Consider the following 20,659-nt stretch of genomic DNA (forward strand, 5'->3'; position numbering starts at 1 on the left):
TGCTGCAAATACACAGGGCCTTTTGGACCACATGGGAGGACTGCATACAGTTTTGCTCACTTTACTTTGAGGATATACAGGTATCTTGGCTAGATTATTCATGCAGAGACTCAGCTAATGTTGTGGGGACATGGGTTCGAATTCTGCCATGGAGGAGTTTGAATTCAATTTTTAAAAAATGAAATTAAGAATACACTGATGACCATGTCAATTGTTGGAAAACCCATCTGATTCACTCATGTCCTTCAGGGAAGGAAATCTGCCATCCTCACCTGGTCTGGCCTGCATGTGACTTCAGATCTACAGCAATGTGGCTGACTCTCAATTGCCCTCTGTAATGGCCAAGCAAGCCCCACAGTTGTACCAATTGTTACAAAGTCTCTGAGTGCAACATTGAACGGACAATAAATACCAGCCAGCCAGCGACACTCATCCCACAAGTGAATTATACAGAAACAGTTCCTTGGATGAAGGGGTTGTCGTAACGGGGAAGCGTTGATCAGGTTAGGCATTTAGAAGAAGCAGATATGATCACATTGAAACAGGTCAGGGGTGATTGGGGTTGGGTGAGCGCTTCAGCTTCCCATACCCAGTATTGGGCAGCACGGTTTAAAAATAAGAGCTCTGAAGACAGCGATTTGGAAAAATTCATTTGTCAAAAGGCCTCGAATCCTCTCCCCACAAAGATCAGTACAGGCAGGGCCAGGGAAAAGTTTTTAAGGCTCAGGTAGTTAGATTCTTGAGTGGCAAGGCAGTCAAACAAGTTTGGTGAGGGAACAACTGGATCAGCCACAATCACATCAAATGACATAGCAGGCTCAAGGGGCCGAATTGCCTACAGCTTTTTTTTTCATTTTTCCATGGGATGTGGGTGCTGCTGGCTTTTCTTTTTGCACAGCCTCAGTGGACTCTGGAACTGAGCATCTTGCTAGACCCTTTTTTGCAGTCAGTTAAGAGTCAACCACATCACCGTGGGCTTAGAATTGCATGTAGGCCAGACCAGGCAAAGATGGTAGATTGCCACTCTTGAAGGTCAGAGGTGAACCCAATGGGTTTCTTGCATTGCACTCTACAGGACCCTTGGCAAGAATACAAACTCAAGGAAAAGCTAAACGCAGACTGCTTGAGAGGAGATTGCTGATTGGTTGATAAATGGACTCTGATTAGTAGAGGCATTGCCATGGAGAATGCTGAATTAACACCAATAAAACCCATTCTTGGCCCTCCAGGACTGATCAAGAATTATTGCCTAAACCAGCGAGCCCAAGGCTGAACAGATCTCAACCTCAAATGGAGAATAGCACAGCGGACTCCGGCAATAAAGGCAACAAGCTTCTAACCAAGGTGATGTTCCAGGGAAGGGTCATGATTCACTCCTGAATCCACACCCCTGAATCCAGCAGGTATTTTTTTTTAAATCCTCCCTTTCATATTCCCACATTCAAAGTTACAACAGCAGCCTTCATCCACAGTCACATTTAGTTTCAGTCCCTCAAATAAAACAAAACGAAACAAAAATGTCTTTCCAGTTTAAAATCCATTTCATGCATTCGATTAGATTAGATTCCCTACAGTGTGGAAACAGGCCATTCAGCCCAACAAATCCACACCGACCCTGCGAAGAGTAACCCACCCAGACCCATTTCCCTCTGACTAATGCACCTATCGCTACGGGCAATTTAGCATGACCAATTCACCTAACCTGCACATCTTTGGACTGTGGGAGAAAACTGGAGCACCTGGAAGAAACCCACGCAGACACTGGGAGAATGTGCAAACTCCACAGACAGTCGCCCAAGGCTGGAATCGAACATGAGACCCTAGTGCTGTGAGGCATCAGTGCTAACCAACGTGCCGCATTATGTTAGATAAATTCCTGTTATCTTAACCATATTTTAATAATCTGAGACAGTAATGGGAGAAGCGAGACAAGAAGATACAGCCTGTTTGCAAAGCACTAAATTAATGCATTCACAAGAGAGAGCTAATTTCTAAATGACTTGACTCCAGACAGGGGATCTAATTGGATTGCACAACTAGCAGTTTCAGTCCTGATACATCAGACAGCTCTATATCGAGGAGGAAGTGGCAGTGGCAGGAACCACTTCCTTTTACTCAGTCCAACTATGGAGGAGGCCATTCAGCCCATCGAATCCACACCAGTCCTAAACTTGCCTTCTCTCTGCCGCTCTCACACAATCACAGCTCTCCCTGCTCTCATTTCATTTCCCAGACCTTTTCAAACAAGTACTTCCTTTTCCAAGTATTCAAGTTTCTACGTCAATGGGCACTTCAACGGCCACTCCCCCGTCAGCAACAGGTTCAATGCTATCAGCCCTGTTGATACTAAACAAGATACTGTAGCTGGACAAAGTCAAACTTTAAGTCAAGAAAGTGATGTAGTGGCGGAATTACACCAAGGGTGGTAGATGCTTGGAATTCACAAATACCAGTGAATCCTGGATCAGTTAATTTTAAATCTGAGAGGAATAAAATTGTGTTTAGCAAAGATATTAATGGGTATGGGCCAAAGGCTTGTCTATGGAATTAGGCCACAGTCCAGCCACAATCCCAACGAATGGTGGAACAGGTTCAAGGGGCCTGTTCCTAAGTTCATATGTCACTGGATGTGACCCATGTTGTTGGGATATGGGTTTCAATCCCACCACAGCAGCGACCGGAATTTAAGTTTGCTCTGGTAGCACCTTTTTTGGTCATCCAATTTTGATGGGCTGAATGGCCTCTTCCGTACTGAATTATCCCATTAAAGATGATACCATCGCTCACCTCCCAAATGAAAGGCTTTCCCCTGGAGTCTGTCTGGCCTATTTTGCACAGCAACCAACCCAGTGCTGCCAGTCCCACCCCAAAAATCCAACACATTGTATACACAGTACAGCAAGTGCGCGTGCGCGGAGGAAACTGGAATCTCTATCTCTCCCTTCAGACAGCTGGTGCTTGGGAACAGCTCCAGTCGTGGAGACAGTCCATGGTCACGTTCTGTGAACCACAAAGCTAGCATGCATGTAGAGCAGGCAATTAGGCAGATAAATGGAATGCTGCTGTGCATTGTGAGGCGGAAGTAATGAGTTCATCCAGCAGAGACTGGCAGATTTCTCTATTGAAGATGCTGAGCGAAAGGTGTCGAGATCATTGAGACGCAATCTTATCGAACGGAGTATTGAGTTTGAGGGGCCGAATGGCCGCCTCCTACGCCGTCACACACAGGAATAGCCATCTATGTCCATCACAGCAAGGGCAAAGATATGGGCTGATGAAAGACACCTGACCTCAGCAGGAGGCCACGACCCTGGTCGGAGGTGGTGATGAATCAAGAGAGAGGAGGGGAGAGGGGAATGAGTGGCAAAAGGTGGGTTGGGTGAGGATTCAAAAGAGGGGAAAGAACAGGCAAAATCTGATGGATAGACAGAACAAACGACACTGAAGTGAGGAGGAGCATCACATCCCCACCAGAGAGGAGACAAGAGAGCACTGCTCCAAAACTCACACAACCAACTCAATTCCCTCACTCGCCAAGTGGGGCACACAAACCCTAAACTACAAACCCCTGGGGCATCAGTGAGCAAACTGCCCTGACATAAAGCCGGTCACTGTCACCAGAAGTCTCCCAAGCACCTGCATCTGCATTCCTCTCGGCAACTGGCCTCTCTTCAGGGCAATGCAAGACTCCCAGACTCACTTTTCACTCCAGGAGAAAGTGACGTCTGCAGATGCTGGAGATCAGAGCTGGAAATGTGTTGCTGGAAAAGCGCAGCAGGTCAGGCAGCATCCAGGGAACAGGAGAATCGACGTTTCGGGCACAAGCCCTTCCTGAAGAAGGGCTTATGCCCGAAACGTCGATTCTCCTGTTCCTGGATGCTGCCTGACCTGCTGCGCTTTTCCAGCAACACATTTCCAGCTCACTCTTCATTCCAGATGGCCAAGGAAGTGCTGAGCCAAGTCCTTGGTTTTTTTAAAAAACTATGACGAGCGTTTCAGCAAGGAGGAAGCACAAAGCAGCTAAATCATGACGCAGGTCTCAAACAATCAGTCCTTTTGCAGCCTACACAGTGCTTCAGATGGACAAGCAGGAGGCTGGAAGATCACAGCAAGGCAGAAAGCATCAGAAGGTGGAGAAGTCAACATTTTGGGTATAACCTTTCTTCAGGACTGAGGGGTGGAGGTAAGGGGAGCTGCAGATAAAGGGGGTGTTGTGGGGGAGAAGGATGAATGGTGAGGTAGTGATAGGTGAGCACAGGTAGAGGATATGATCTGGTTGGTCAATGGGAGGAATTAATCTGGTCAGTTGCTGGAAGGATCAGTCAGAGGAATGGAAGGGGGGAGCTGTAAAAGGAGCCGGGGGATGGGAAGTGAAGGTTATTTGAAATTGAAGAACTCAATGTTGAGTCCTCCAGGCCGTAGGCTGCGCAGGCAGAAGATGAGGTGCTGTTCCTCCAATTTGCAGTCTGTTTCGTGTGGCAACGGAGGAGACAGAGGATAGTTGTGTCGGAAACGTGATGGGAAAGGGAATTAAACGGGCAGGCACAGCTGAGACACTCGGTGAAACCTGCCCTGAGATTACATTTGGTCTCACCAATGTAGAGAAGATCACACTGGGAGCACCGGATGCAGTAAATTTGGTTGGAGGAGATGCAGGGAAATCTCTGTCTCACCTGGAAGGACTGCTTGGGACCCTGGATGGAGGTGAGATAGAGGTGTGCCAGCAGGTTTTGCAGCTCCCCCACCCCCACCCCCAGTCCTGAAGGGTTACACCTGAAATGTTGACTTCTCCACCTCCTAATGCTGCCTGACTTGCTGTGTTCTTCCAGCTTCCTGCTCGTCTACCTTGGATTCCAGCATTTGCAGTTTTTGTTTTGGTCTCTAACTTATGCAGCACTTTAGGGCCATTGAAATCACTCTGGCCTCTGAAGCAAACACCCCCTGCAGCACTGCATGACCGTGCCTAGGGATCCGAGCATTGAAGCAAGACAGAGTAGGGGTAGAAGCTCGGAACTCTCCCAGCTGAAGGGCTCTCCTGCTTTCTCAAAGCACGGGTGGATGAACAGGTCAGAGCGACCACCTCAAGCTGAAATAACAGAGTCAGCCTGGCTCCGGGAGGACCAAAGAGCTGGGCAACGGTGTCTTCCAATGCGGGGAAAATGGTTAGCACTGCTGCCTCACAGCAGCAGGAATCCAGGCTCGATTCCATCCTTGGGCGACTGTCTGTGGAGAAGATTGCACGTTCTTTCCTGTGTCTGTGTTGGTTTCCTCCCACAGTCCAAACCTGTGCAGGTTGGGTGGACTGGTCATGTTAAATTGCTCTATAGTGTTCAGGGATGTGCAGACAAGGTGGTTTGGCCATGGGAAATGCAGGGTTACAGGGGTAGGGTGAGTGGGATGCTCTTCAGTGGGTCAGTACAGACTTGATGGGCCGAACAGCTTCCACCTGCACTGTAAGGATTCTATGATCACTGTCACCACGGACTCCCTTGGTGAGTTTGAAAGCAGTCACAATCTCTTCCGTAAAACAGCACTGGAACTGTGCAGTGAGATACGCTCCCCCTGAAGGGACATTACCAGCAGTCAGTACTGCACACTCTAATGGGGGAGATACAAACAGCTGAATGGCACTTGTCCAGAGGCCAGCATGGCCCACCCTGGTCTCGGGACGAGTCAGTGAAGAGAATGTACAGAGTGCTTGGGAAAAGACTGGGGAATGCATCTAAACTGAGGAGGACCAAGATATGAAGTCAAAACAGCCTCCACTTGGTGCTGTAAGACACTATGATTCTATGCAATTGCACTCAACATATCACACAAGTCCCAAAGGCAGGGGCAGATTGGAGGAGGAGAGGTGCCAAAAGGAACACTCATTGGCTGGACTAAGGCTCGATTCCACAGCTACCTCCGGAATGGCATGACCTCCGGAATGGCAAGAGGCGGGTAAAAGAGAGGCAGGGCAGGACAAAACTATGATGCCCGATCCAGTCAATTAGCCAGCAGGCACCTAGCATCTCCGAGCTACAGCCACAATAATGGGCGCTTGAGGAATGCACCTGCACCCCCTTCCCAGCCTTGGCTGAGAGAAATGAGTCATGGCTTTGCAGCATGGAGGAAAAGAGAGGTTGGGATTAGGGAACGGCAAACACTATCAGAAAAATAAAGACATCACCCTCACACAAAAACAGAAGGTTACCACAATATAAGAACTGGCCATGGGACCTTCAAAGAACTTGCACACCCCAAACCATTTCACACAGGGGTTAGAAAGTTGTGACTGTGTGTTAATGGGGGGGTGCATGATGCAGAGCTGGGGCTTCCGTCTTATCCACAGTGACTTTTCCTCAAACCAAAGTACAACCGATTGTATCCAGCAGATGACCAGCTTCCACAATCCATCACCAACTCCACGCACCTCCCCCTCCACACACACACACGAGGATATCTTATTTCCATTCCTTCCTGATCTGTCCAGATATGTCATGTGGTAGCTACAAGCTACCATGTTGTACCTTAAGTAAAACTGAAAACAGAGGAGAGAGACCGCTCCCCCGCGCCCCCCACCCCCCCCCCCCCGCCAAAAGTCTTTGTTATACACGACACAATCCAAAGTTTCTGAAACAAGGAGACACCCTGGTTAGCACCATCACACCTGTTGTAATCCAAAGCTCCTTGCGCCCACCATTTGCTTTGCAGAACTTTGCCACTTGGGGCACCCAAACATTTAATCACAAGCAATTTGGCAAGGAAAGCAGGAACTGCCAAGCAGTAAAAAGGCTGAAAATAGACAGAGGTGAAGGAGGGGGAGGCAATGCAGATTTTACTGTATCATGTAACACCCACCTCAACTACCCTTGCAGAGGCAGTCCATGTCCAAGCAGTGTCCATCGCGAGGGATACAAGCTGCAGCACGCTCAATCATTCACAGGTTTCACCAAGTCCCAGCACTACATCACAGCTGCTTGTGATCTAGAAAGCCACAGGAGGAAGTGGAGGTGGGGGGGGGGAAGGGAATTTTAAAAGACTGACAAAGCAGAGACTGTGTGTCATCTACTTTCAGAAGGGACGGGCAGGTGGGGCTCCGAACAGTAAAGTTTGAGGACCAGATCTCAGGCCAGGTGCCTGACATGAGCAGCCCCATCCCAAAACCTGAATTGCCATATGCACTCAATGCCTGCAGGTGCATACCTACCCTCGATAGATAGCAAAGCCCATTCAGCAAACAAAATCCCAGATCCTGACACGTCGCTGAGTTTTACACACACACAACCCACACCCGTGGCTTTTTAGTGTCAGAAACTCAAGCAGAGGCACACTGTACTTGCAAACTACCATCAGCCCGAAAACAAAACTCCACCTCCACAGCCAAGACGCAACTTTCCAAATAACAAGAAAACAAAAGACACACCGGCCAAGCAAAGAGGAGAAGGGTTCCTGGTCAGCCGCCAAGTCAATTTTTTCCAGTCATTTTCAACCAACATAACAGGTACACAAACACAACGTCAAGGTAAACCTCCACACCACAGAACATCCATATGAATCTCCAACACTAAACTTAGGCAAATAAAATATCGGACATTGAGTCATAGAGTTATATAGTATGGAAACTGACTCTTCAGTCCAACCAGTCATAGAGCTGTGCTGTACAGCACAATAACAGTCCCTTCGGTCCAACTCATCCATGCTGACCAGATATCCTAAATTAATCTAGTCCCAATTGTCAGTCTATGCCCACCACGTTCCCAAAATAAATTAGTGCCACCTGTCTGCGCTTTGCCTGTATCCCTCCAAACGTTTCCTACTCATGTACTTACCCAAATATCTTTCAAACGTTGCAAATGTACCTGCATCCACCACTTTCTCTGGCAGTTCATTCCACACTGCTTAAAAAAGTTATCCTTCTTATCCATTTTAAAACTTTCACCTCAACTTAAAAATACACCCCCCCACCCCCAAGTTTTGAACTTCCCTGCCCTAAAGACCCTTATCTATTCCCCTCGTGATTTTATAAACGTCAATAAGGTCACCCCTCAACCTCCTGCACGCCAGTGAAAAAAGTTCCAGTCTATTTTTATGACGCAAATCTTCTATTCCCAGCAACACTGAACTCAAACCAAAAACATTCTTCTGCATTCAAAATTTGCAATATTATCCACAAACGTACGTTAGCTTAATGAACAGCTGAGAGAAATGTACATTCACACTGCATATCACTCCCTCCAATACATTTGTACCCTTACATACAAAACATTTCTCAGTTAAATGTAAACTTATACTCACACATTTGCAACACATATTGTAATGGTCCACAAGGTTCCAAGAAAACAGAAAATATAAAACATTAAAAGAGCAAGGTTCACAGCCAATGCAACAAAACACATGCAGCAAAATCCCCAATACTAGCAAAAATCATGATTGGATCATTTTTTTTTAAATCAGAGACTTGGAATTTTTTTTGTTCTTATTCCTCTTTCGTTTTACTTACTAAATAAGAGAAGGCACACACACAGTGAAGGAGAGGTCGCAAAACAGCCCAGGATCCACAGTCACAATCCATCCTTGGCAGGCGGGGAGTTTGTTTTAAGCAGAGGGGCACAATGATGAATGGGGGTGCAGAAATTTGTAGGGCGTTATAAAAAAAACAAAATTAACAAAAGGCCTATTCTCAGAGCTTTTGCTGTCCTGCAACTTTCTCCAAGGACTTAAAATAAAAAATAAGCAGCTTTCCTTCAGTTGCAAAACGTGGGGGTGGGAATCACAGAACAAAATTATCTTAAGGACTGTTTACTCCCTCTCTCCCATTGGAGCTTTATCCTTCATTTGTTCTGGGAGGATCCTTTTATTGAAAAATTCTCTCAGGGGAAAAAGGGTTGGAAAAAGAAATAAGACAGGGGTGGGAAAGAAAGATGTCACACACGCACAACAAAATTTAAGAACGTGTACTCCTTCTCCTTACTCCTCAAAGTTCTTTCCTTCACTTGTCCCAGAAGCTTCTTTAAGATGTCTAAACAGTGGAAAGAAAGGCTCTTTAAAAAAGCAAAAAATAAAGAACTTAAGAAAATTAACTCCTTCTACCTCCTTGGAGATTTTGCTTTCATTTGTCCCAGAAGATTTCTAACTAAAGGGCTGAAAAAAAGGAGAGAGTGAAGAGTGAAGCAGGAAAGAGGTGAAAATCTCAATAAAAGATAGCTTTTTCAGTAAAAAGTGGAAAAACAGATAAGTAAGGACATTGATGAAAACAAATATAGAAGAATTTAAAGGAGGAAGAAGCTTTACTCTGTCTACCTCTTCCACAGAGCCTTTTTCCTCCAGTTCTCCGAGAAGATTTTGAAAAGAAAAGGGAGGGCAAAAAATTACTTTTTTAAAAAACAAAGAGTATAAGGATGCAAATCACAATAAAATGAAAGAATTCAACACAACTGACACCCTCCTCCTCAGAGCTTTTACCTTCATGTCTTCTGGAAAGTTTAATGACAATAGAGGGGAGATCAAGACGCTGTTTAAAAAGAACTGACGAAAAGAAATGGAAGATTTAGTCGCTCTTCATCAGGGATCTCGAGCTTCATGAGTTTTTTGGTGGGGTTGGGGCTTGAAGGGCGTAAACAGAGCAGGGTGGTGGTGGTGGTGGTGGGGGGAAAAAAGAGACTTAGGTAACAAGAAAAGAGAGGGGAGAGATAAATTAAAATATTAATGGAGATAGATTGAGAATAATTTAAAAGGAGGAAGGGAGAGAAACTGGAAAGGGGTGGGTCAGAGATCCCTCTGCTTCCTGGTAAAGACAAAACACCCTCATAACTGAATAAAACAAATAAAAAGAGAGAGGGGATTAAAGATAAAGATTAATTAAGGTTCGATATTGCCTTCCAAAAGATAAAAGGGAGGAAAGGCAGCTCCTACAACAACAACACCAAGGGCCTTCGACACAGGGACCCTCACTCAACCCCAATGGGGGGGGGAAACTATCAAGAAGCGTCGAAATAAAAGAGGTGCTTTTTTCACTATTTCACCCCCCCCTCACTTTCTGTTTCTTTTTTTTTTGTTTTCTTTCTCTTTTATTATTTGAAGCGGTTGGAGGGGTGACACAGGACTCCTCTTCTCCTCTCCTCCGCCCGCCGTCTGCGCGCTCGAGCCGAAACAGCCACGCGCGCCTGCGCAGCCACGGCGGTCAACGCCGACGGGAGGCGCTGCGACTGCGCACACCCGGCGGTCGCGTCGGAGGCGGGCCTCGGCGCTTGCGCGTTTATCGCGGGTGCGCCGGGCGACGAGGCGGACGTCGGCCGGTTGGCGGCGGCGGCGGCGGCGGCGTGACACGCCTGCGCGGGTGCCGGCGTGACCCGCCGACTGGGGGAAGTAAGTCCGCCTGCGCGCTGCCGGCTGCTTTTTCGAATGGGTCGAGAGCGCGGCGGGCGATGAATTCAGAGCGCCTGCGCCGTCCCGGCAGCAGACACGAATGAACCTAGGGCGCTTGCGCCCCGCCGTCGGCCGGCTCAAATCGACGTAGTACGCCTGCGCGCTGCCTTTTCAACGGGTTTGCGAGGAGTCGAGAGCGCCTGCGCGCGTTTGAATGCACCCGACAGGCATCACTGAATCTGAAGTACCAACATCCTTCGTTCCCCTCTCCCTCCCACAACCAAAGAGTAAATGCTGCCCCCTCCAAACTTTACTTCAGCTCTAATGGAGATTGGAAACGTTTGTTTGATTCCTCTCTGTGGCTGCTGCCTGACCCACTGTGACCTCCCGCGTTCGGTGAGGATGGGAACTACAATTCCCGGCAGGCTGCGCGCGCCGCGTCCAATCGGCGGGCGGCCAGCGCGCAGCCGCACGCCCGGGCCAATCAGGGGCCGTCTGGCCCCGGAGAGGGCAGAGGTCAGCAGCCTGGTCATCTGGATGGCTCAGGTGCCCCCACCCACCCACTGCAACAGACCATTGGGCCCAACTCGCCCCTGCTGGCCCAGATATCATAAACTAATCTAGTCCCATTTGCCAGCATTTGGCCCATATCCCACTAAACCCTCCCTGTTCATACACCCATCCAGATGCCTTTTAGATGTTGCAATTGTTCCAGCCTCCACCACTTCCTCCGGCAGCTCATTCCATACACGTCCGCGTAAAAAAAGGTGCCCCTTTTCCCCCTCTCACCTTAAACCTGCGCCCCTCTAGTTCCAGACTCCCCTACCGTGGGGAAAACCCCTCGTCTATTCACGCTATCCATGCCCCTCGTGATTTTACAAACCTCTGTCAGGTCAGCTCTCAGACTCCCCAACGCTGACAGATTTGGTCTCCTTACTTGGGAAGGATATACCGGCACCGAGAGGGGGGGGGTGCAGAGGAGGTTGATCCCGGCGTTGAGGGGGTTGGCTGATGAGGAGAGACTGGGATTACGCTCGTCGGAATTTAGAAGAATGGGGGGGGTGGGGATCTTGTAGAAATGTTTAAAATTATGGAGGGAATAAATAAGATAGACGGAGAGAGGATGTTTCCACTGGCGGGTGAAACCAGGACAAAAGGGCATAGCCTCAAAATTAGGGGGAGCAGGTTTAGGATTGAATTGAGGAGGAACAACTCCACCAAGAGGAATTCCCTGCCCAGTGAAGTAGTTAATTCAGTGAATGTTTTTCAAGCCAAGATGGATTTTTTTTTAACATTAAAAGAATTAAAGGTTATGGTGAGAGGGTGGGTAAGTGGAGCTGAGGCCATGATCTTATTGAATGACAGTGCTGTCTCGAAGGGCTCGGTGGCCATCTCCTGTTCCTAGTTCTTATGTAAAACAGCTTATTCAGCCTCTCCCTATAGCTCCAACCCTCCAACATCCATGTAAATCTTTTCTGAACACTTTCAAGTTTACCAACATCCTCCCTTTTGAAGGGACACCAGAACTGAATGCAGTATTCCAATAGCAGCCTCATCAATGTCCTGTACAGCTGTAATATGACCCCCCCCAACTCCTATACTCAATGCACTGACCAACAAAGGCAAGCATACCAAATGCTTTCTTCACCGCCCTGTCTACCCGCGACTTCAGCTTCAAGGAAAACCATGCATGTGCACTCCAAGCCCTCTTTGTTCACCAACACTCTCCAGGACCATGCCAGTAAGTGGAGAAGTCCTGCCCTGACTTGGAGAAAGTTGAGGGCTGGAGATCTGAGACCAAAAGTGTGGCACTGGAAAAGTACAGCAGGTTTGGCAGCATCTGAGGAGCAGGAGAGTCGACATTTCAGGCATCGGCCCTTCATCAGAAATCAGCCCCGATTTGCCTTACCAAATGTAGCACCTCAGGTTTATCTAAGTTAAACTCTTGCTGGGGATCCAAGATGGCGGCGACTCAGCAAGTCTGAGTCGACAGCGCTCCTCCCAAGATCTGGGCAAAGTGGGTCACCCACCGCCACCACACTCACCAAATCATTTAAAATAGTTTTTACTTAATGTAATTAAACAGTTCAGTCTCCTGTAAAAATGACTAGGGGGAAAGGTGCCCGCAGCTCTCAGCAGGCAAGAACCCCTCCCCAGCTGCAGCAGAGGCGTCCGCAGCCACCCCAGGGGGACTTACCTACGGTGGTGAGCCTCGTGGAAATAATCTCCAAACTCGACGCAAAGATCGATGCTTTCACTGAAGAGTCCCGGAGCCGGTGGAATTCACTCTCGGCCGCGCTACAAAAGCACGGCCGAGTCATCAAGGAAATTGAGCGCCGAGACGGAGGGGCGGAGCTAAAGGCCGCGACCTCCGAGGCCATGGCAGAATCGGCCGTGGATCGGGTCCGGACTCTCGAACAGCGACTCCGGACCTTAGAGAATCACATTGACGACCTCGAGAATCGAGGTCACCGAAGAAATATTCGTTTGCTGGGCCTTCCCGAACGGGAAGAGGAAGGCCAGCTTACAGCGTTCCTCGAGCAGCGGCTGCCACAGCTGTTAAATCTGGAAGCTGGATCAGGCCGGGTAAGGGTGGAATGGGCTGACCGGATTGCAGTGCACGGGCCCGGCTCGAACCAGCGCCCACGCCCGGTCCTGTTCCGGCTGCAGAGCTACAAGGAGAGGCAGATGGCTCTTGGAAGCTTCCAGAAATCTTGGGAAAGATCCCCAAGCCATGATTTACAAAGCCATGTTATTCCAGGACTTTTCCCCAGCTTTGGTCCGAAAGAGGAAGGTGTTTGACGAAGCGAAGAAGTGTTTAAGGGACTTAAACATTCAATACTCCTTGCGCTACCCAGCTACGCTGTGCTTCAGCCATGAAGGGTCTGTTTATAGCTTCGGATCACCGGAGAAGGCCAAGGAACTTTCGGACTCTCTTAGACAAATTATAAGAGTTAATTGATGTTGTGTTGCCCTCCCCCCACCCCGGTTTACCCCCTTTTTTTTCCTTTCATTACCTTATTGTTTAATATTATCTCCGGTGAGTGGGAAGAGGGGTTTATTTATTTATTATTAATTAGTGATTTTCTTCCCCCCCCTTGTATATATAGGTCAGGGGGTCTCGTTAATGTAGATGGGGGAAGGTGGCTACCTTATCCTATTTTATCACTGTCCTTAGGAGCGGGGTTGTTTTCCCCTGTTATTCTGTATTACTATATTTAATTATTATTTGCTGAGACTGTAATTTTATAGTCATATATGGTATTAATATTACCAAATATATCCAGGTGTTGGTGTTGGTGTGGGTAGGGGGGTAGGGGGGGGGGGGGGGTAGGGTACTCATTGTTAGTCCTAGCTCAGTAGTATACTTGAATTTTCTTTATCCTGGGTCAAGGGTGGGGCCCTGGTTGGGAGAGGAGATGATGGGTTTTTGGAAAGGAAGTGATGACCCCTTGGAACAAAGGGGAAGATCTCCGTTTAAATACGTTTTTTTTATTTAGAAATAGTTTTTTATTATATTGATCTGAGTGTATTAAAGAGCCTTTATTTTTATGAATTTTATATGCTCTATGCTCGGGATGTTTTGGATAGGGTTTCTTTTCCCGGGGGCTCTCGGACTTGCCCGGTGATTATGGGTGATCGGTCGATTAAATGGTGCACCTGGAATGTCATGGGGAGTCATTCACCGATCAAAAGGAGGAGAATATGATCAAACCTCAAGAAAGAGACGATCGATATAGCTCACCTACAGGAGACACATTTATTGGATAAAGAACAGCTGAAATTAGGACAGGGAAGAGATTATTTTCCATTCTCTCTTTCTGTACAAGGAAAAACATTTTGGTAAACTGGGTGGCTGAGGGCCCTCGTGGACTTTCGAGTTGGCACTGAGTAATTGTGGGATATACTCCCCCTGACTTCCTTACAAATATGGTGCACCAGGAGAAAAACCGAATTCCTCCAGAAAATGTGGCAGCCCTTCTTGAATTCCACAAAACCAGATCTCTCGGTCATCCTAACAAGGGCCTTCATTTAACTGAGAGGGTGAACCTGGCTGGTCCGGGGCCCCCTGGGAGAGGAATCCCACACGAATACAGGTTTTGTTGTGATCTGATGTTAACACATTCCGAGCATGTATATCACTGCTCAATTTCCGTGTGTCCACTGTGTTTTTTTTCTCTCTTGAAGAAGGTAAGAGTTTTAATCATACCCTCTGGTTAGTTGTAGGTTAGATGAGTAGTTAGCGCTGAAAATGTGTTGCTGGAAAAGCGCAGCAGGTCAGGCAGCATCCAAGGAACAGGAGAATCGACGTTTCGGGCATAAGCCTGAAGAAGGGCTTATGCCCGAAACGTCGACTCTCCTGTTCCCTGGTTGCTGCCTAACCTGCTGCGCTTTTCCAGCAACACATTTTCAGCTCTGATCTCCAGCATCTGCAGACCTCACTTTCTCCTAGATGAGTAGTTAGTTCAGTTTTGTTTTATTTTCTCTTGGTATTTTTTTTTGTTTGATAGATCTTGGTTATTATTTATTTAAGATTTAACTGTATATCAATGTTTATACATGGTTTTTTTTTAAGTTTTCTTTTGGAAACGTGTAAAAAACATGTTAAATTTTCATAAAAATATCTATTTAAAAAAACTCCATTTGCTACTCCTTGGCCCATCTGACCAAGTACTCTGAAGTAAGTTCTTTCACTGTCCACTACACTGCTGATTTTTGCTGTTTTCTGCAGACTTAACCATTCCTCACATCAGAGTTGTTTTTATAAGTAACAGGGTGGCACGGTGGCTCAGTGGTTAGCACTGCTGCCTCACAGCACCAGGGACCCGGGTTCGATTCCAGCCTCGGGCGACTGTCTGTGTGGAGTTTGCACATTCTCCCTGTGTCCGGGTGGGTTTCCTCCGGGTGCTCCGGTTTCCTCCCACAGTCCAAAGATGTGCAGGGGTTAGGGTGAATTGGTCATGCTGAATTGCCCACAATGATAGGTGCGTTAGTCAGAGGGAAATGGGTCTGGGTGGGTTACTCTTCGGAGGGTCGCTGTGGACTGGTTGGGCCGAAGGGCCTGTTTCCACACTGTACGGAATCTAATCTAATCTAAAAAGTAGTGGACCCAACACCTTGCAGAGTCTGGAGAAACTTGGTAGGTCTACCGAGAGAGAAAACAAAGTCGACGTTTTGGGTCCAGTGCCCCCTGTGAAAGGGAAATTCGGGGCTAACCAGCAAGGAAGGAGACGAGAAGAGTCAGAGCTTGCTCTGCTCCATTTTACTTTTGTCAAGCCCCCAGGGCAGGGAGATTGACGATCGGACATGGGGCGTTGTTCCAGTAACTAACGCAGTCAGGGAAGTCCCAGTCTGTACGGCTGGGAAGATACTGCCAAATGTTCAGGACAAAACCATCCCAACTTGTCTGAACCCGTTCAAGTTTCACAACTGCCTTCCTGTAGCAGGGAGACCAGAACTGAACACGGTATTCCAAGGCCTCACTAATGTCCTGTACAGCCACAACATACAACTCAGTGCACTAACCAATAAAGGCACGCATACTAAATGCCTTCGCTATCCAGTCTACCTCCGACTCCAGTTTCAAGGAGCTATGAACCTGTGCTCCAAGGTCTCTTTGCAGGCAACACTCCCAAGGACCTTCCCGTGAAGTGTAAAAGTCCTGCCCTGATATGTCTTTCCAAAATGGAACACCTCCCATTTATCGAAATTAAACTCCATCTGCCACTCATCGGTCCATCTGATTAAAAAGTCGCACTGTATTCTGACATGACCTTCTTTGCTTTTCACCACACTACCAATTTTGGTGTCATCTGCAAACTTACAAACCATACCTCCTATATTCGCAACCAAATAACTTACATAAATGACAAAAATCACGCCAAACCCCTCGATTAGATTCCAGTCTGTAACTCCCTCCCGGGGTATCTGTTATTCTGTATATAAACCACCCCGAACCCCTCGATTAGATTCCAGTCTGTAACTCCCTCCCGGGGTATCTGTTATTCTGTATATAACCCACCCCGAGCCCCTCGATTAGATTCCAGTCTGTAACTCCCTCCCGGGGTATCTGTTATTCTGTATATAGACCACCCTGAACCCCTTGATTAGATTCCAGTCTGTAACTCCCTCCCGGGGTATCTGTTATTCTGTATATAACCCACCCCGAGCCCCTCGATTAGATTCCAGTCTGTAACTCCCTCCCGGGGTATCTGTTATTCTGTATATAAACCACCCGAACCCCTCGATTAGATTCCAGTCTGTAACTCCCTCCCGGGTATCTGTTATTCTGTAGATAAACCACCCCGAACCCCTCGATGAGATTCCAGTCTGTAACTCCCTCCCGGGTATCTGTTATTCTGTATATAGACCACCCCAAACCCCTCGATTAGATTCCAGTCTGTAACTCCCTCCCGGGGTATCTGTTATTCTGTATATAAACCACCCCGAACCCCTCGATTAGATTCCAGTCTGTAACTCCCTCCCGGGGTATCTGTTATTCTGTATATAAACCACCCCGAACCCCTCGATTAGATCCCAGTCTGTAACTCCCTCCCGGGGGTCTGTTATTCTGTATATAAACCACCCCGAACCCCTCGATTAGATTCCAGTCTGTAACTCCCTCCCGGGTATCTGTTATTCTGTATATAAACCACCGTGAACCCTTCGATTAGATTCCAGTCTGTAACTCCCTCCCGGGGTATCTGTTATTCTGTATATAAACCACCCTGAACCCCTTGATTAGATCCCAGTCTGTAACTCCCTCCCGGGGGTCTGTTATTCTGTATATAAACCACCCCGAACCCCTCGATTAGATTCCAGTCTGTAACTCCCTCCCGGGGGTCTGTTATTCTGTATATAAACCACCCCGAACCCCTCGATTAGATTCCAGTCTGTAACTCCCTCCCGGGTATCTGTTATTCTGTATATAAACCACCCCGAACCCCTCGATTAGATTCCAGTCTGTAACTCCCTCCCGGGGTATCTGTTATTCTGTATATAAACCACCCCGAACCTCTCGATTAGATTCCAGTCTGTAACTCCCTCCCGGGGTATCTGTTATTCTGTATATAAACCACCCCGAACCCCTCGATTAGATTCCAGTCTGTAACTCCCTCCCGGGGTGTCTGTTATTCTGTATATAAACCCCACCCCGAACCCCTCGATTAGATTCCAGTCTGTAACTCCCTCCCGGGGGTCTGTTATTCTGTATATAACCCACCCCGAACCCCTCGATTAGATTCCAGTCTGTAACTCCCTCCCGGGGTATCTGTTATTCTGTATATAACCCACCCCGAACCCTGAAAGTGGAAGTGAGTGTGTACCTGAGTCCTGACTGTGTAGTTTCTTGGTCTGTACTGACTTGAATGTGAAGAGTGTGTGCCTGTGATGTCACATGGGCTATCACTCATGTATTTATGATGTAACACGGCACTGTTTGATCCAGTTACCTTCGAGAATTCTGCTGCTGAATATGAGAGCTCATGGCTTTCTCTCACTCCCTGCTGGGGACAGACCGGTTGCTGGACTGTCCCAGAGCTGTGTGGCAGACCCGGCTCGGATGATTGGCTGAGAGAATTTGGCAATACTGGACAGGTACATTCTGCGTTATGGCGCAGGAGATGCTAACACTGGCAAAGGCTCATACCTCCCGGTCACTGTCACTTCCTCCAGCCCCTACACACCCTCCCTATCTCTGTCCCCTCCTCCAGCCCCTACACCCCCTCCCTATCTCTGTCCCCTCCTCCAGCCCCTACACCCCCTCCCTATCTCGGTCCCCTCCTCCAGCCCCTACACCCCCTCCCTATCTCGGTCCCCTCGTCCAGCCCCTACACCCCCTCCCTATCTCGGTCCCCTCGTCCAGCCCCTACACCCCCTCCCTATCTCGGTCCCCTCCTCCAGTCCCTACACCCCCTCCCTATCTCGGTCCCCTCCACCAGCCCCTACACCCCCTCCCTATCTCGGTCCCCTCGTCCAGCCCCTACACCCCCACCCTACCTCCGTCCCCTCGTCCAGCCCCTACACCCCCACCCTATCTCGGTCCCCTCCTCCAGCCCCTACACCCCCTCCCTATCTCTGTCCCCTCCTACAGCCCCTACACACCCTCCCCATCTCCATCCCCCCCCCCACCCCGTACACCCCTCCCTATCCCCATCACCGCCCCACCCCGTACACCCCTCCCTATCCCCATCACCCCTCCCCCACCCCGTACACCCCTCCCTATCCCCATCACCCCTCCCCCACCCCGTACACCCCTCCCTATCCCCATCACCCCCCCCACCCCATACACCCCTCCCTATCCCCATCACCCCCCCCACCCCATACACCCCTCCCTATCCACATCACCCCCCCCCACCCCGTACACCCCTCCCTATCCCCATCACCCCGCCCACCCCGTACACCCCTCCCTATCCCCATCACCCCCCCCCCCACCCCGTACACCCCTCCCTATCCACATCACCCCCCCACCCCGTACACCCCTCCCTATCCCCATCACCCCCCCCCACCCCGTACACCCCTCCCCCACCCCGTACACCCCTCCCTATCCCCATCACCCCTCCCCCACCCCGTACACCCCTCCCTATCCCCATCACCCCTCCCCCACCCCGTACACCCCTCCCTATCCCCCTCACCCCCCCCCACCCCGTACACCCCTCCCCCACCCCGTACACCCCTCCCTACCCCCATCACCCCCCCCCACCCCGTACACCCCTCCCTATCCCCATCACCCCCCCCCACCCCGTACACCCCTCCCTATCCCCATCACCCCCCCCACCCCGTACACCCCTCCCTATCCCCATCACCCCCCCCCACCCCGTACACCCCTCCCTATCCCCATCACCCCCCCACCCTGTACACCCCTCCCTATCCCCATCACCCCCCCACCCCGTACACCCCTCCCTATCCCCATCACCCCCCCCACCCTGTACACCCCTCCCTATCCCCATCACCCCCCAACCCTGTACACCCCTCCCTATCCCCATCACCCCCCCAACCCCGTACACCCCTCCCTATCCCCATCACCCCCCCCACCCCGTACACCCCTCCCTATCCACATCACCCCCCCCACCCCGTACACCCCTCCCTATCCACATCACCCCCCCACCCCGTACACCCCTCCCTATCCACATCCCCTCCCCCACCCCGTACACCCCTCCCTATCCCCATCACCCCCCCACCCCGTACACCCCTCCCTATCCCCATCACCCCCCCCACCCCGTACACCCCTCCCCCACCCCGTACACCCCTCCCTATCCCCCTCACCCCCCCCACCCCGTACACCCCTCCCCCACCCCGTACACCCCTCCCTACCCCCATCACCCCCCCCACCCCGTACACCCCTCCCCCACCCCGTACACCCCTCCCTATCCCCATCACCCCCCCACCCCGTACACCCCTCCCTATCCCCATCACCCCCCCACCCCGTACCCCCCTCCCTATCCCCATCACCCCCCCACCCCGTACACCCCTCCCTATCCCCATCACCCCACCCACCCCGTACCCCCCTCCCTACCCCCATCACCCCCCCACCCCGTACACCCCTCCCTATCCCCATCACCCCCCCCACCCCGTACCCCCCTCCCTATCCCCGTCACCCCCCCCACCCCGTACCCCCCTCCCTACCCCCATCACCCCCCCACCCCGTACACCCCTCCCTATCCCCATCACCCCACCCACCCCGTACCCCCCTCCCTATCCCCATCACCCCACCCACCCCGTACCCCCCTCCCTACCCCCATCACCCCCCCACCCCGTACACCCCCCCCACCCCGTACACCCCTCCCTATCCACATCACCCCCCCACCCCGTACACCCCTCCCTTTCCCCATCACCCCACCCACCCCGTACCCCCCTCCCTACCCCCATCACCCCCCCACCCCGTACACCCCTCCCTATCCCCATCCCCTCCCCCACCCCGTACCCCCCTCCCTACCCCCATCACCCCCCCACCCCGTACACCCCTCCCTATCCCCATCCCCTCCCCCACCCCGTACACCCCCCCCACCCCGTACACCCCTCCCTATCCCCATCACCCCCCCCACCCCGTACACCCCTCCCTATCCCCATCACCCCCCCCCACCCCGTACCCCCCTCCCTATCCCCATCCCCTCCCCCACCCCGTACACCCCTCCCTATCCCCATCACCCCCCCCCCCGTACACCCCTCCCCCACCCCGTACACCCCTCCCTATCCCCATCACCCCCCCCCCCCGTACACCCCTCCCCCACCCCGTACACCCCTCCCCAACCCCGTACCCCCCTCCCTATCGCCATCCCCTCCCCCACCCGGTACCCCCCATCCCCTCCCC

The 20,659-nt window shown here is 50.6% G+C and overlaps 1 protein-coding gene across 6 annotated transcripts in view; it reads right to left on the minus strand.

Annotated features, from left to right (window-relative positions):
- LOC122565149 (serine/threonine-protein kinase WNK3-like) overlaps positions 1 to 10,126 on the minus strand; it is an 89,023-nt gene extending 78,897 nt beyond the window's left edge. For 2 of the 6 annotated variants that reach the window (XM_087985293.1, XM_087985298.1), the window contains exon 1: positions 8,486 to 10,126. The gene's annotated coding sequence lies outside the window, so the exon portion shown is untranslated. Of the gene's footprint in view, positions 1 to 6,843; positions 7,705 to 7,814; positions 7,914 to 8,485 lie in introns of those variants that run through there. The other 4 variants (XM_087985294.1, XM_087985296.1, XM_087985297.1 and 1 more) reach the window with 4 other exon arrangements.
- Positions 10,127 to 20,659: the final 10,533 nt, after the last annotated feature.

Source organism: Chiloscyllium plagiosum, unplaced genomic scaffold (genome assembly GCF_037043375.1).
Source record: "Chiloscyllium plagiosum isolate Xiang-an unplaced genomic scaffold, Cpla_swu_hap1 HiC_scaffold_51, whole genome shotgun sequence".
Taxonomy (NCBI): Eukaryota; Metazoa; Chordata; class Chondrichthyes; order Orectolobiformes; family Hemiscylliidae; genus Chiloscyllium; species Chiloscyllium plagiosum.